Source organism: Ictidomys tridecemlineatus, chromosome 9, assembly GCF_052094955.1.
Source record: "Ictidomys tridecemlineatus isolate mIctTri1 chromosome 9, mIctTri1.hap1, whole genome shotgun sequence".
NCBI classification, from domain to species: Eukaryota; Metazoa; Chordata; class Mammalia; order Rodentia; family Sciuridae; genus Ictidomys; species Ictidomys tridecemlineatus.
Genome location: NC_135485.1, coordinates 45,270,453 through 45,288,456, shown reverse-complemented (window position 1 = coordinate 45,288,456; position 18,004 = coordinate 45,270,453). Strand labels below are relative to the sequence as shown.

The 18,004-nt window shown below is 32.1% G+C and overlaps 1 protein-coding gene across 28 annotated transcripts in view; it reads right to left on the bottom strand.

Annotated features, from left to right (window-relative positions):
* Positions 1–18,004, bottom strand: part of Adgrl3 (adhesion G protein-coupled receptor L3) — a 773,708-nt gene that overhangs the window by 622,375 nt on the left and 133,329 nt on the right. The window contains exon 2 of one of the 28 annotated variants that reach the window (XM_078021327.1): positions 636–712. The exons of the other annotated variants lie outside the window; for them this stretch is intronic. The gene's annotated coding sequence lies outside the window, so the exon portion shown is untranslated. The remainder of the gene's footprint in view (positions 1–635; positions 713–18,004) is intronic. 28 annotated transcript variants of the gene reach the window in all.

Genomic DNA, 18,004 nt, shown 5'->3' with positions numbered 1-18,004 from the left:
TAAAATGAAGCTTCCCTCTCATCTCATAAAATATTGCTATTCCTCTCTGATAGTTTACATTTAATAAATATCAGCTACATGTTAGGCATTGATGCTACGCATGAATCACCACACATGTGACAGAATCATTATTATTACACCCACTTGAGAAATGAAGATGATGAATATTTTGGGAGCCTTGGGGCTGGTCAAAGATTCAAATACACACAGCTGTGCTCCTCTTGGCATGCATATCACAAAGTGTTTTGTTTTGGGTTTGGGGGTTTTTTGTTTGTTTTGGTTTGTTTTCTGGTATGGAGGATTAAACTATGGAGCCCAACCCTGGTACTTTTCATTTCCAATTTTGAGGCAAGGTCCCACTAAATTGCACAGGCTGACCTCCATTCTGCAATCATCCTGCCCCAGTCTTTGGAGTCACTGGGATTGTAGGTGTGTGCCACCAAGATGGGCCATCAAAGAACTGTGTACAGAGGTTAGGAAGATAGGATTTGGAGTGAGCCAGCAATACTCCCAAACAGGTCTCCTCATCTACTAGATTCAAATCCTTTGGTGGATTCATTACCTCCTAGACTCAATATCTTTACTAGCATTGTGAATATAAAAAGTGTCTACCTACAGGACATGATGGCTCATACCTGTAATCCCAGAGACTCACAAGGCTGAAGCAGAAGGGTCACAAGTTCAAAGCCAGCCTCAGCAATTTAGCAAGGTCCTATTTGAAAATAAAAAATAAAAACGACTGGGGATGTGGCTCAGTGGTTAAGATCCCCTGGTTCAATCCCCAGAAATAAATAAATAAATAAATAAACAAATAAAGTGTCCACTTCTCAGTATTATTTTGAAAACTAAATGAAATAATATAGACATATGCTTACTTAAAGTATCTGATACATAAAATTTTAGTTGCTATTATTGCCATTTATAGGAAACTGTCAGCCTTTTGTGGAGAGCAACTTGATAGTACACTCTGTTCTCAAAACTCTTGTTTCTCTGGCTGGGGCTGTAGCTCAGTGGTAGAGCACCTGCCTTGCACATGTGAGGTACTGGGTTTGATCCTCAGCATCACATAAAAATGAATTAATAAAGATGTTGTGTCCGTCTACAACTAAATAAATATTTTTAAAAAGATCTTGTATCTCTTGTATTTAGTATAGGACAAATAAATGATCAATAAATATCTGAAGCATGTTAGCCCTTACCAATTATTATGGAAAAGTTCACTAAATCTGTTGCATCCTGCAGCTATGTTTATACATCTAAGACCCAAATCCTTCCTAGAAGTTCTGAAAGAAGTCTTCTTTAAAACCCTACCATGAGAGGGGCTGAGTTTGTGGCTCAGTGGTAGAGTGGTAGAGCGTTTGCCTGGCACATGCAAGGCCCTGGGTTCTAACCTTAGCACCACATAAAAATAAATAAATAAAAATAAAGGCATTGTGTACAATTAAACTAAAATAAAATAACACTACCATGAGAGATAAAAATAAAGATTTTATTACTAACTTATCCTTAGTTGTGGCAAATCTAACTTGTAAGAAATTTTCAGTTTGGGACAAACTGACAATAACATAATCTTTCTGGAAATATTTTTAGTAGCTATAAAAACTATTTAGCCAACACTCTCTATCAAATGCTTAAAGCCATTTATCTTGTCATTTTGCCTTTTCTCTTCTTAAAGCCAAATAATCTCCATTTCTATAGACATTTTTTATATATCATATTCAGCAATGATTTTGATCACTTTTAGATTCCTATCTATAACAAGCTGTTCCTTTCACATTGGTTTGAAATTATAAACACAACATGAAATTATCTAGCTCCCATGTTTATGTCAAACATAGACTACATTCTTATGAGTTCACTCTCAGTTATCTCTGTTATGTCCTACTTCTTGCATATGTTGTTGAGAGAAAAAAATAATCTTACTGCCATGCCTCTCTCCACTGACAGGGTGGTGAAAGTAGGTGATTTAGGAAACATTTTCTACCATAGAAAAGCCATTGAGATATTTCATCTGCTGAAAATCCAATACTACAAATAAAGACTAGTGAGAACTATACATAATACTGAAAACAGCAACACAATAATAATGGTGCTTACAATGAACTGAATATGTACTGAGTGATTTAAAATTCATTCATTCAATGAATATTTAATTAATTAATTCAACAAATGTATTGAGCTTCTTTTATGTGCTTGGCATTTTTTTCCTAGGTACTGGGGGTAAAGCAATGAACAAAACAAGCACCCATAATTTTGTAGAGTGTAGACAGATAGTAGAAACATGATAAATAAGTAAAATGCATTAAGTTTGTTTCCTAGTGCACAGTGATATAAGGCCAGAGGGACTTTACAGTTTTGAATAATATGACCAAAGAATCCTGCACTAAGAAAGTAATATTTGAGTAAAAACCTGAAGGAAGGGGAAACAAGCTAGGAGGTATCTACAGAAAGAGTGTTCCAGGGCAGAGGGATCAAGTGCAAAGACCCTAAGGCAAGAGCTGAAAAGGCTGCTTGAACAGCAAGCAGCAAGGAGGCTAATGGACTGCAGCAGAGACAGGGAGCAAAGTATTGCAGGAGGGATCAAACAGCTAACAAGGGGCTAAATCCTAATTATGCAGAAGTGTGTAAGCCATTATTCATGTTTTAACTTTTATTACTTGAGTAGAAAGCCACTGGAAGACTGAGCAGAGTGACATGACATGACTTATATTTTTAAATGATCCTTCAAGCTGCTTTATTGAGAAGAGATCATAGAGGGGCCAGATGAACTAGTCACAAAGAATTTACAATAATCTGGAGGACTGATGATGATGGCTTGGTGCAAGATGCTTGTACCATAAGCAGGGAGAAGCAGTTGGATTTCCCAACTGCATATAAGGTACAACCAATAGGATTTCCTCCTGAATTACCTATGTGGGGTAAGAGAAAAAGAAGTCAATGTTTTTGACCTCTGCAAATGAAAGAAAGCATTTGCCATTTCTGAAACTGTAAAAGCTTTAGAAAACGTTATTCTAGGGGCGTGGAGAGGTAAAGTTTAATTTGGGACATGTTAGTCGGGGTTATATGTTAAAAATTCTGATGGAAATGTTTGAGAAAGTAGTTACATACATGAATGTTCAGGATATGGATAAAAATTGGTATATAACAAGCACTTAGACCATATTAATGTAAAATTATAAATGTCAACAAGGAGGTGAATTATAGAAAGGAAAAAGAATAATATCAAAGACTGAGCTTTGGGAATCTCCAAAATTTATAGATTAAAAGGATTATGGGACACCAGTGCAAATTAAGAAAAATGTCAAAATATAGAAGAAAAACTAAGAAAATAGGATGGCGTGGCAAGACACCTGAAAACATTTTCCAAGAAGATTATCTGCATCACATGTTGCTGAGAGATCAAGTGAAATAGGATCTGGGCATTAAATACCAGATTTAACAACTTGAACATTGAAATGAAAAATTTTGTTATAATGGTGAGGATTAAAGTCTAATAGGAATGGATGGGTTTAAAGATGACAAACAAAAGACTATTCCTACCTTTTACCTTCATAACCATTCATAACTCCATACAAGAACAGGCAAGGTAAACAGCCCCAAATTAATTGTTCTAGCTCAGTCTATACCTTAGCCACCGGACTTCATGATTTCTTTACACCTTGGAATTTCCATCACCTTTCATATATAAGTGAATGGCTGCTGATTTAGCATGTTTTTTTTTTCTCACAGAAATGCTCCAGTTTTTATATACTAAAAATTATCTTAGTCTTATTTGCATTTTCTTCTCAAACAGATCAAAGCATTAATTAGTTTTAGACAACTTTCATTTGTTTCCAAAAGAGGTATATGTGACTTTTTATCAAGAGATCGAATGTTCGCATTATTAATGCCAAATTGCAACTCCCAAATTGTGGCTCTTTGTAACTAAATAAAATTCCTCTCAATATAAGAAATTTAAAATGGTTTTAGAAAATATTTTTCCCTCTCTACAGTACTGCAAGATTTAACCCAGGGCTTCATAGATGATAGACAAAGCACTCTAACACTGACCTACACTCCCCAGGTCCATAAAAATACTTTAAATAAAATGTGTAGTAAGAAAGCAAGATGCAAAGGTAGATATATATAATAGTATAAATGTGGTTTAAAATACCTATGTAGTAGAGAAAATAATGTATTATAAATATGTGAAATGTTTGGCAAACCTGAATAAAAATTGTTATTTTCTTCTTTCCATATGTGTTCCTTATTAGACATGCATTAAAATGACAATGGAAAAATAACCACATGTGTATGATAATCATTCAATATAACTAAAACAAATCTACTATTTAATTAGAATATTATTAGACTTAAAGCCCTTATGGGGAAAATATTTCTCATTCCTTTTTAACTAGTAATTTATATAAAGTAAAAATGTATTAATCATTAATAAGCAATTAGTTTAGGAGAACCTTGATGTAAAATCAGAAAATGCAATTTATTTGACAAAAGCAAGACAATGGGTCATTACTCTTTGCAGACCAATAAAAAAAAATAAACCTCAAAATTCCCTAATGCATAATGAACTGAAATATGTGACAGGATTTAAAATTAATGCTACTTTAATTGACTAGATCAGTCATTTTTACACATAGAATCTGACCAACATTTTGTTGAAAAAAATATAAAGCACTATATTTTGTCAGTAAATTACAGTGGCAAGTTGCCCAACACCATGAGTAAGTTGAGATACAGCCAGAAAAAAATTAGGGAAGAAAAAGTACCTGATATTTTGACAAGCTGTGTCAAAGAGTAAGAAACTTAGAACCTTTAAGGAAAGAACTTTTCAGTCATGTTTTTCTTTGTTTTTGTTGTTGCTATTGTTTTATTTACCCTTAACTTTTTTCCTGCTGATGATGAATGATAAAATGCATTTGTAAGCCATTTTGTTTATGAAAAGAAACCACAAGGAAAACTTCAATGTTTGTTTTTAATTTAAAATGAAACCAAGCAAAGAAAATTAAGAAACAAAAACTAAGGAAGCTATTTAACGCAAAGACCTTGTCAAATAGTCTAAGGAATGACTTGTGTTAGCTTCACTTCAGTATTACAAAATGCTTACAAAAATGAAATAAAAACTTCAATTAGTATTATGGAAATGAAAAAAGCTGTGGTATCGGACCATTAGTTATATAACTGATTTTTTTTTCCTATTTGAGGCAAAATAATCTTGGATTTTCTTCTTAATATGTGAAATCATTTTCACTGCATTAACAGTGTTCAATTTTACTGAAACAATACCAGTACACAGTACACAGCAGGCTTTAAGTGTATTGAAGAAAAGAATAAATCAACTCCATGTAACATATCTTTTGGGGCTTAACTGTATTCTTTTCCAAAAGCATTGCTTTTTAATGTTGAAATCTATAAACCTTACCTAGACAATGAGAATATTAATTGATGAGTACTTTGAGTAAATAGTAGTAAAAGATTTTTATGTTCTTCCATTTTTGGAAGAAAGAGAATGAGTAAAAAGGAATTTATTACAGATAACACAAATTTATGGACTAATTTGTCTGATCTCTTCCACTAGTCATAAACACTGTATTCTATATCTAAGCACCTAATGTCCAATTTCTATACAAATAGCTTCCCCATATGCATTTTTGCAGGTCAAGTAATTTAAAATACTAAATTATTATTAACAAATATAAATTAATAAATGGAATGAAATTAACATAATAATTAGAATCTTCAGGATTACACTTTTAAACTTGGGAATTATTCTGTGAAGTTAAAAGATAATCATTAAAACATTCAACCAATATCTATTGAAAAACTGCCATTTTTTAAATTCTCTGATAGATGCACAATTTCCTTAGGAAGATTAGCATAGCTGTGCTGAGAGGTGAAATGTCCCACAATTAAACACTGTCTACACGTTTTTAAAAGAGAGTGGGTCAATACTTACTTTGACTGCCAAGGCATATTTTGTTCTAATACTATGGACACAAAGAAGTCACTTGCATGTCTTCAACAGATTAGAACTATTTAATTTAATTTTTGAATGGCCACTCCTAGAAAGACAAAGTACAGTCTTCCATATTCTGATATTTACCATAAAAAAATAACTTAAAAAATGCTTTCCTACATAATACAATAATATGCTTATACACATTATATAATTGGATTATATATTGTGTATTACTGTGGATTACTATTAAGGAATGAGAAATTATAAAAGATGAACTACAAACACATGCATATATTCTGAGAGTAAAATGCATGTCTCCATGAAGAAATTGTTATAGAAGAGTATTAAAATTTATAAAAATGTTAACAAATTTAAACCATAAATAATGCAATGCACACGTGTGAGGGATCTGTTTATAGTTGATAAAAATATTTTATATTACTTGACCCACAATTCTACATGGCAAATAGATTTCATTTTGCCAAATTTTAAGATGACAACATTGAACTTTTAAGTTAAATATCTTGTGGAACGTTATCAGCTAGTTAAAGAACTGGTGTGAAAAAAGAGGTTTCCACACTCCTATTTTCAAGAAATGGAACTAGTCTTTATATTATCACCTTTAGGGACAACAATAAAGAACCAAGTACAAATTATTCTGCTTTATTATCCTACAATATTCTGATCAGCCAGGCTGTGACTGAAGAAAAAGTTGAAACCAGAGACCAACAAGCTCTCTATCAAGTATAAACTGAAGAGAGAAAAAAAGAGGCACAAAACTACACAACTGTTTAAACCAATGCAGGACAGTGTCAAGGTGAACTCTGTGAGCTTTTGAAGAGTCTCAACAAGGTCATGCTGATAAATTGAAAAGGATATGACTTGGAACTACTAATAAATCATGCTAATTTCTTCAGAACCCACTGTCCTGGCCTTGCTGAACCCAAAGGTAATAGGGAGATTATTCACATACCTGATTAATAATTTTGAAAATTTTATATATCCTACAATTGCTTATTGAGTCAGAGTTCAAAGTCTGTATTCTAGTTGGGTCACTAAAGCACACAGTATGTGAGCACACACACAATCTTAATATGATGAAGGACAAAAAAAAGGACTTATGTGAAGTATAAAATATATGCTGTTTTGCTCTCACACTAGATGTCCAAAATAAATAACCTTAGCATTAACGTCTCTCCTCAAATTAATCCTTACTTCATTTCTGAAAATATTGTATTTCCCTTAAAATAATTTTAATAATTTTAAACAATTATGTATGCTGTAATCCACTTTGAAATGTACTGTTGCATATACAAAACTTCAACATATTCAAAGTAAAGGACTTTAGAGAAGAGCTAGACCACAAAGAATCCCAACCCTGATCAGTGATGAGAATGAGGACAAGCCTGTCAATTTCTCTGTACCTGAGACTATTCCTCTCTAAAATAGAATTATACCAGTACCTATATAATTGGGTAGTTGTAAAGATTAAAAGAGTTGCCAGGCGAGGTGGCACCTGCCTGTAATCCTAGTAACTCAGGAGGCTTACTCAGGAGGATCATGAATTCAGAGCCAGCCTCAGTAAAAGCAAGGTGCTAAACAACACTGTGAGACTCTGTCTCTAAATAAAATACAAAATAGGGCTGCAAATGTGCCTCAGTGATCAAGTGCCCCCAAGTTCAATCCCTGGTACACCCCCCCAGAAAAATATTGATACAAGATAATCACTTAGATTATAACTGGCACTTAAAAAATTAGTAGATATTTAGTGTTAGAATTTTATTTTTCTATTACAGTTTTTGAGATAAAAGAAAAAACTATGCAGAAAGTATGCATAGGTATAGGTTATACAGAGAAAAATTAAAATGGAAATACTAAACCAATTTGTGGTCTTAGAAAAGTGGTAACTATGCTATTAAATATCATTACTTTAAAATTTAAATTCAAATTTAAAAATAGAAAAATATAAAGCTCACATATGTATCCATCATCTGCCTACAAAAATTGCTAAAATTTTTGCTGTTTGCTTCTCTTTTGAGGTGAAAGTGAGAAATAAATATTTTAAAACAAGTTACACTTAGAATTAATTTTCTTTGTAAATAGTTTAACTAAAATATTTTCTATTTAATTATTAATTTATTTTATACATGATTTAATTAGCATTATTTACTATCACTCAGCATCCAATTTATTTTTATATTTACCAAAAGGCCTTTACATTGTGTATAACTTCTGATTTTTTTCAAAAAGGACCAAAGTGAAGTTCACATACAATACTGAAATACGGCTTTTATATATTTAAATTTGTACAAATATGTAACAATCTATTTTGCCATAATGATACATAATGGCAACTATTTGATTAATATATCACAGCTTCCTATTAGCATTTCTCAACTATACACAATTTCTGTGCAAACTTTCCTCTAGATTTAATCACACTTTTCAAAAATTTCCAAGAGGCTCTATTTCTTCAATAAGACTACAGAAAAAAAATCACAAACTCTATAAATTAGTATCACAAAATCTGACAGTTCTAACTACAATTAAAATTTTTCCAATTTCACACTAAACTGTACTCAGTAATGTTCATATGTAATTCCTTTTATGCTTGCTATGGTCTTTAACAGATTTGAAATCAAAATTTAAATTTGACAAGGAATGCATGGGGGAAAATTAAGAGGTGATTCCCTACTATCCGAAAGTTGCTAAGTACTTAACATGGAAAATAGTTGATTGAAAAATGCATAGGTGGGGCTGGGGATATGGCTCAAGAAGTAGCCTGCTGCCTGGCATGCACAAGGTGCTGGGTTCGATCCTCAGCACCACATAAAAATAAAATAAAGAAGTTATGTCCACTGAAAATTGAAAAATATTAAAAAATTCTCTCTCTCTCTCTCTCTCTCTCTCTCTCTCTCTCTCTCTCTCTCTCTCTCTCTCCCCCCCCCTCCTCTCTCCCTCTCTCTTTTAAAAAAAATGCATAGGTAAATAACATAGGCATTGTGTAAAAATGGTTTGGAAAACAAACCTATCTATTAAGACAAGTTCTTGAGAGGAAACAGATACTAATGGTCCTTTTGCATATTTTTTAAAAATATCTGCATCATACAAGTCTAAGTAACTAAATGGGCATTTTGCACAATTTGTTTTTCATTGAAACAACTCATAACATGAATTTAAAATGCCTTAAAAATAGAAATGCTGTGTAAAATGGAACATTGATTACATACATATACACAAAGCACATATATATGAGAGACCTCACATGTATGCATGTGCATACACATATTTATGTGAGTGTGTGTATATATATATATATGCAGACTTTTATTTATTTACTTATTCAAAATGGCACATAAACAAATACCAACTCAGACCACCTGGTAGACTCTCCAGAGGAACAACAAGTACCTCCTGGAAAATGCTGTGGCCAGACTCCCTAAAGTGGAATAGCTAAGCCATCAAAGATCCTCTCTTGAGATTTTTTACCTGGGGCCAAACAGATGGAAAGAGTAAGTTCCTTTTTAGGCATGTTGAGCTAGACAAGTCTGGATACTAAAAGGCTTTGGATATTTCAATTCATAACTTTTCACTTAAATCATTAGATGCCTGAGTGTACTAAAGTAGTAATTAGGAGTAACAGAGAAAGCACCGCTTCACTGCTCTTCATTTTAGACTTCTGCCAAGACAGCTATTATGAAGGTATAGATTTGCCTAGACAGAAAGAAAATATTCCATCAGAATATTCTGGGAGACACACACCTTTTCAAAAAATTACTCTCCCTACTTCATAATTACTCTTCTGTACAGATTCAAATTCCAAAATGGATAATAATGGCTGAATAAACTTAACTTAAAATGTTACACATAAGGGTTCATGCTCCAAGGATGTTAAGATCTCCAATTATTTTATCCAACTGATATTAGCAACATGTTTAAACTTGTTTCCTAGCTTCCAGTCTGTAACACTGTCTATCACCTAGCCCATAGTTAGTATTTAATATATATTTGTGAACTTAATGAGGTTTAGTTTGTTTTTTGTGGTGCTGGGGATTGAACCCCAGGGCCTTGTACATGCAAGGCAAGTACTCTATAGACTAAGCTATATCTCCAGTCCATGAGCTTTTAAAATAAGTCAATACATCACTGGCTGGCTGAAAAACCTTAGCCACTGTCCTAGTCCTGTGTGATTACCCAATAAAGATTTGTAGAATAAATCAAAGAATTAAGACAAGATATTGCTTTCATGGTTAACTCAAAAATGAATAGGAGCAAGGCATAGAATGAAAATGTTATCTGTGAACATCATTCATTTACTGATTCATTTAACAAATACTCTGGACAAGTCACATTTTTAGGGATATTACAGAGAACAAAACCCTATGGATATCACCATATAGAACACAATAATGAAATCACATTTTTTAAAGTGCTTTATACAAAGGTTAGCCATATGTCATTCAGTCCTCACTATACTCTAAAAGATAAGGATTAATATTGTGCCATTTGGCAAAAGGCAAACAACTAAGCTGCCATAGGTATATAAGTGATACAGCCACCAGGAGTCTAAGTGATTGAAGATTGTAAAGGGCCACTATGATGAACACTATGGGTGAACCTCAAATAGGGATTCCATAGTATAGTACTCTGGGAGGAAAAAAATCATTGATAAAATAATCATGGGTTTCTATTGCTGTGTAATATTTTCTATAATAAAAATAATCCCAATGCCTAATTACCATTAAAGTTTTTTTTTAAAAAAAAGATGTCCAACATAATGGTTTACAGTACAATAAAAATATTTTAAAATTGTCTGCTATTCCAAAACACACACACACACACACACACACACACTTTAAGTATGAAACTCCATGGAAAAAAGGGAGGAATCTACATAGTGCATATTGATACACATTTCTAACCAAATAGAAGTCTATTTATTACCAAATTGTGATATATTCAAAATGTTATATTTAATTTAGTGTTGCTAATTTTACACACTGTAACTAGTAACTTATCATAATACTTATCAACCATAATAAATGTGTATATCTTAACTTTAACTATCTTTCCAACACCTTAACCTCCAAACTCAAATTCTCTTCTGAAAAGGTGCAAAGAACAGGGATAAAATAATAGTGCTAACATTTTATGTCCAGAATTTTTCTTAACTTACATTTGTATTATAACTTTAGCATTAGCTGCAGAGTGCTCCATTCCCTAAGATGGATTTAGCTAACTAGTGCAGTAAAAGACACAGAAATAATTTATTTTAAAAATTAACTACTAAATATTAAAAGGCAGATTTATCAGATTTCCAAGTCTTCCAGTTTATGAAACAATGTCTCAAACATTATTTTCATGATTTACTTACGTTTTTATATTCATTGTTATATCTACCATATATCTACCATAATTTACACCTTTGACTAGTCCTTTTCTCATATTCTGGATTTCTCTATTATAAAAATTTATTTTCACCCATTAAATAACCTTAATTTTGTCTTGTAAAATGTAATTTGAGGATTACACTTCCATGTCTCAAAGAATGTGAGTTTTATTAATGTATTTTAAGAATATACATTTATTCTGGCAATACTATCAGGATACTCATTTGAATCTGCCATGTTTTTTCCACAACTCTGCTTTGAAATAATAAAGAATATCATTACATGATCTTATTAAAGTACTCTGGGAATAATGATTTCAGAATGTTAGAAAAGCACAATAACTTTTCCTTAAATTAAAAAAAAAATAAAAACGTTTCAATACACATTCATATGCAAAATAAAGCACCAACTACATATGAAAAAATAATATTGTGATCATTTTGATTACAACATTCATATGTACACACAGAAATAAAAGGTGTCTGTCCTTGTGTTTTTGATTTTATGTGGTTTCTTCTTTTTTTGTTATATGTTTTTATAATGTTTTCAGTACTATTTGATTATATTACAAGTTTATGAAAAATGCTAAAATTATCCAAGACTGCTCTCCACTTTTAGAGGATGAAGAAAGATGAACAAATAAACTTACCTGACTTTAATAAATGATAGATAAAAAAATCACTCAGTAGAGGTACAATAAGTTACTAACAGAGGCTGTGTTGATGAATGAGAAGAAAGAAAAATCTGAATATAGCCTATTTAGATAAATAGATAAAAAGACAATAAAGATACCTTGGATCAAAGTGGTTAATCTATCTCTTTTGATTTTGGCTTTGGGAACAGTAGAAAATTTCAAATTTTTTCCTAATTCAATATGCAAGATTTGCTAGTATTCAACTTAATATGCAAAGGATTGTAATAATTGAGTCACTTCTTTCTCTGAGACTTTAAATGTGAATCTAAGGTATAAAGCATGGGTATACATCATATTCCATTATCAGTTCAGTAAATTTAGGCATCATGCTGTAGAACTGTAAGCTGAAACATTCTTCCAAGTAGTTGTGAATTATATTATGAAAATCAGAATGGTGGGTTCATAATATAATGGACTTTGTTTCAACAACACATTAAATGATACCTGCTGCCCTGAAAGATCCAAAGCATCTTCCTTTGCCTCTAGAAGTGACTTTGTCACTGGAGGAGGGAATCAAAACGTATTATACCTCCATACTTGGACTAGGGAAAAAATAGTTGGACATAAAAATTTCATTTTTTATTTATTTATTTTTATGTGCTGCTGAGAATCAAACCCAGTGCCTCACACATGCTAGGCAAGCACTCTATGGCTGAGCTATAACCCCAGCCTTGTATTTCTCTTTTTTTTTTAATTTCTAAAGCTGGAAATTTTTATTTTTGTATAATGAAAGGCACGATCCAGGGGAAGTTTCACATACCAATGTAAATGCTTAAAGTTCTTAATAAGCTCACTGTGTATAATTTTAGGGCACTAAAAATATTGAACAGGAAGCCACAGATGGGTTAAGGGAATGGGCTATGGCATCTGTCACAGCTACACAATACTATCATGCCTCCTAAGTGCTCTCTCCTTCAGGTTAATATTTCTTTATATGACATAGTTTCAAACTTCTTCATAATTAAAATTTTTCATAATTAAGGCCTCAAAAGAATGATCTTAATCTTGTTTTTGTTGTTTAAGATTACTAAAACCACAAACTCCAAATTTGATGTTCAAGGTTAAATTAATTTTGTTCCACAGAAACTCTAAGTCTGACAGAGTCTATGTTGTATTGCACTAATATATTTGTATCTCTTTCTACAGTGTCTATACATTGCTTGAATACAGGAGTAGTGGGCCTTGGATGCAGTAAGTCCTCAACCAGCTTCCACTAATGGATAAAAATCCCTCAGTTGTATCCATGAGTTGCTCCTCAACCACTTTGCCCCAACAGACTAATCCCTCAGATGGTTTCTTGAACTATAAAAAAAAAAGATGCCATAAACCTCTTGGTCCACAACTCATATAAATTTTATAGACTGTAGAGACCAATTTTTGGATTTATTTCTGAAATGTAACACTTTCCTTAAAAAAAAAAAAAAGTTTCCTTTGCAAATATGGAGAAAATCCCTTTGATGTGTTTCTTCAAGTCATTAATAAAATGTTGAACATTTTACCAGAAAACAAATAAAATAGAGAACTGTAGTAAGGCACAGAAAACTACCTTTAGAAACTTTCTCTGATGACCATATTTTAGACAGACAACTCTTCTTCTACTTGGACCATAAGTGTTATTTTGTCTCATATAATAATCACAGAGTTTTTTCTAGTAAGTAAGTAGGGACTTTAGGGTTGAATTAGAAAGCATTTCATATGACAAAAAAAGTCAATAAAATGAGAACTCAGTCAACATCACAGCCAATAAAACAATTAATTTTTAGAAATAACAAAATATGTAATTATTTAATCATAACAGTTATCAAAATTAAACATAATTTAATTGCTTATTCAGAGTCATTAATTATGTAGAGTTGAAAAATTACACTACTGAAGAAATCATTTAATCATTAGAGCTAGAAAAATGTCTAAGTACTAATTCATTATTTCTGCTATGGTCTTGGGAAATTACATCCCATATTTATGATTAAATCAACACCATTATTTAAAAATGCATAACTAATAACATTGGTATGAATCTTTAATATGCTAACAGTATGTGGGAAAAATAAAATTTAAAAAATCTGTCCTCAAAACATAAATTTGAGACAATGAAACAAGCAAAGAAACAACCAAAAATTATAAAACTATATAGCACTGATTCACATGTACTACATTCAGTGAACTTCATTCAGTGTTAAATCCCTTCATTAGGGTTATTATAAGCTCCACTATTATTTTCAACAATATTGCAGTGTTTTAACTTGTGTAAGAAACTTGAAAAGAAAAGAAAACCTTATCACTTTTCTGACTTTCATGATGCCAGGAAATACCTAAATTTAAAAACCCTCTTCAGGGGAATAGTAGACAGAAGCAGGACTTTTGGCTGACCTTTCAGGGGACATTATTCAAGGATTCATATGCTCTAGAATTACAATTAGTCTCTGACAGTGACTTTTGTTAATCAAGTTTGCATTTCCTTTGAACTTTACAATCCTGTACTTGCATGCATCTGTTTAACTTGTACTTACTCAGGCAACCTATCAGAATCACTAAATTATGCAAAGCAACTGTTGGCAATTCTTACATATATATGCATTTGAAAAAAAAAAAGTATCTTCTTTTCACTCAAGTGACTTTTTTGTCTTAAAGAAACCTTCATTTTCACTAAGTAATAACTATGGAATAAGGAATTACTTGCCACAATATAATATACAAATCACAACTACTATGTGCATATGGGGACTTTTATGCCTACCTCTCTCATGTAGCATATAAAACACTCCTGATCTCAAAAGAATACTTCTTGAAGAAGGACCACTGTCACTGTAGTATTTTATTATTTTAATTGTAGATGATATGCAGCATAAATCCATCTCACTGAATTATGAGGATGCTGAAACGTACCTATCCTAGTTGTTATGAGTGACTAAACAAATACATAAAGTGAAGTTATAGAATCAAAACTGGCAGACTCAAAAATAAGTAATGCTGAAAATAAGTTGGCCCAGCATTACGCTAAGTATATTTACCTGAAGTTCTGCAGAAATGAATTGTGTGCAAGACTCCATAGCCGAATAGGTGAAAAATGCAAGGATAGAAACTATGTTAAATCAATTTTCCCCAGTAGGAATTCTCAGAGCCTTTAAGATATTATTATGCACTGTGAATTTGTAAAGGAAATAATATGCTGTGTTTGGGAAACTCATTCAACTGTGAAACTCTTTTTTTCCCCCATTTTCATGTAACATCTGGGTCTAGCATCTATTATATTTTAGAAAATGATGACCTAGTTCGAATATCATCATTTATACAGCTTAGATTAGTGGAGTCAATTGCCACAATTATTGCTAGTCAGCACAAAAACAAAGACTAGAGCCATCGTCTTTCCAACACTACACTTTGGACTCTGGGTAAGGCATCTTGCCAGGCTGATGTGATTTAAGGAAAAGGAACAAGGCTTTTCACAACACAGTAACCCTCCCTTCTCCACAGATTGACTTTCTATGGTTTCGCTTACCTACAGTCATTCATAGTTTAGAAACAATAAATGGAAAATTCCAGAAATAATTTGTAAGTCTTAAATTGCGTTTTATGGGCTGGGATTGTGGCTCAGTGGTAGAGCACTTGCTTAGTACGTGTGAGGCACTGGGTTCAATCCTCAGTACCACATAAAAATAAATAAAATCAAAATATTGTGTACATCTACAACTAAGAAAAAAATTGTATTTTCTGAGTAGCATGATGAAATCTCAAGTTTCCCAGTTCAGTTCTGCCAAGATATGAATCAATTCTTTGTGCGTGATATTTACTCTGTATCTGCTACTCTTTCCTTAGTAGCCATCTTAGCAATCAGACCAACCACTGCTATATAGCAATGCTTGTGACCAGATGTCTTCAAGAAACCTTTACACAGTAGCTTAACACTAAATCACACCACCTACACCATTCACTTTACTTCATCTCATCAAATGCTGTTATTGCATCATTTTATATTGTCACTTAAAGAAGGGTAACCACAGTGAAAAATATTTTGAGAGAGAGATCATATTCCCACGACTTTTATTATAGTATATTATTATCATTGTTCTATTTTATTGTTAGTTATTGTTGTTAATCTCCAAGTATACCTAATTTATGCACAGGGATCATTAGAATCTGTGTTTTCAGACATTCATTGGGTTTCCTGAAATGTGTCTGCACAAACACTGGAGACTATGTTCTTGCAAGATTATTTAAAAAAAAAATGGTCCACGAACTTAACAAAAATGAGGAAAATTCACATATTAATCTTAACAGGTTATCAGAAAAACTAAGTCAGAAGAGACTGCAGTCAGAGGTAGGTCTGAGTTCTGTGATTTGAAAATTGAAATATCTCGAGATGATAAGACTTAGGATAATAATGGAAGACTAGAGATGATTAAGCCAAAGATTGAGATGTATGAAAACCACAGATATCTGAAGTCACTGAAAACAAGGTTAGGGTTGTGCTTAGGAGAAAGCCGTAAGATTGGTAGTAGAACATGTCCAAATCAAGAAAATGATGACATCAGTCATGTTAGCAATAAAAGGGCTGGAAGCCAGTAAATCCAGGTGGAAAGAGGCTCAAAGAACATAGCTAATCACAAAAAGAGGATAAATATTAAAGACATAGGTATGAAGAATGAGTGTAGAAGATAGGGCCTCCTTGGGGATCACCTGTTACAATAAAGGAAATGTTATGTATATGACATCTCTCCAGAGAGAGTGCTTGGAGTGTTCATTATCATTATTAAATATTTATATTGATAGCTTATTATTAATTGCCCCCCACAATGCCAGTAAAACTGCACAACAAATACCTGTTCATTAACTGTCTAATATAATCTTAGCCAACTGGCACACTCAAGAGGTTTATCCAACGTTGTAACTTTAACCAAAACTATAAAGAAGTACATGTTACAAAAAGGAATAATACTCTGGAATTTGAAGAAGTTAAATGGATTTTAGTGCTCCACATTATCATAAAACCTCTTTGGTAGCAACAAGGGCATGCTAAAGCAGGCATACTTCAGTCTACAGGCAGAACTATAATTGATACAAACTTTCTGGGAATTAATTAAGCAAAGGACATAAAAATCCACAACAATATTACTACTATTTAACCCAGTATTTATACAACTTACTATGAAAGAGAGAAAAAAATACGTAAAAGATATTTATTACCTTATTTGTCAAAATCGAAGCACATTAAATATTGAAATAAAATAAATAAAATAACTGTGTTAGTAAAATAGACTATCAGGTGATCAGTATATTGGTGTTTCAAGGTCTCCAATAATGCAGGTTTAAATGCTTATGCTGTATTACTAAATAAGAAATTCAGAACATAAAAAATATGAGATGTGAACAATACAACAATTTAGTGCAGAAAAATGTTAGAGGATCGAAATACCAAGACAGCTTACTTCAGACTGGTAGGAGTCATATAAGGTGTTTCTTTTTTATTACTTCATATTTCTATAATTCTAAAATTTCTGCAGTGAATATGCATTATTTTATCAAATTGGGAATAAAAAGCTCACCCTAAAATATCAAGATTCTAGATTTTAAATGCATACATTTCCAAAAGTATTTTCACAATTTAAACAAAACATTATATATTTCATAATTTCCCCTTTAATTTCACTTTTATAAATATATTAACCCAAACACATGTACCAAGGCAGCAATAAGTATGCCTATGATGACTGCTGCAGCTATATCCAAAATAAAAACTTGAAAACAATGCAAATGTCAAAGGAAAAGTGTTTGAATAACTAAATTGTAGACCCTGTACATAAAAGACTTCTCTTGAACTGATGTAAATAAATCTCTATATATTAACATAAAAGGATTTCCAAGATAAGCTTTGAAGTGACAGAACCACCTGAGACAACATTTTATATAATAACTATATTTCTATTTTTAAATGGATGCATAGCTTTTATGCATTATATGTACACA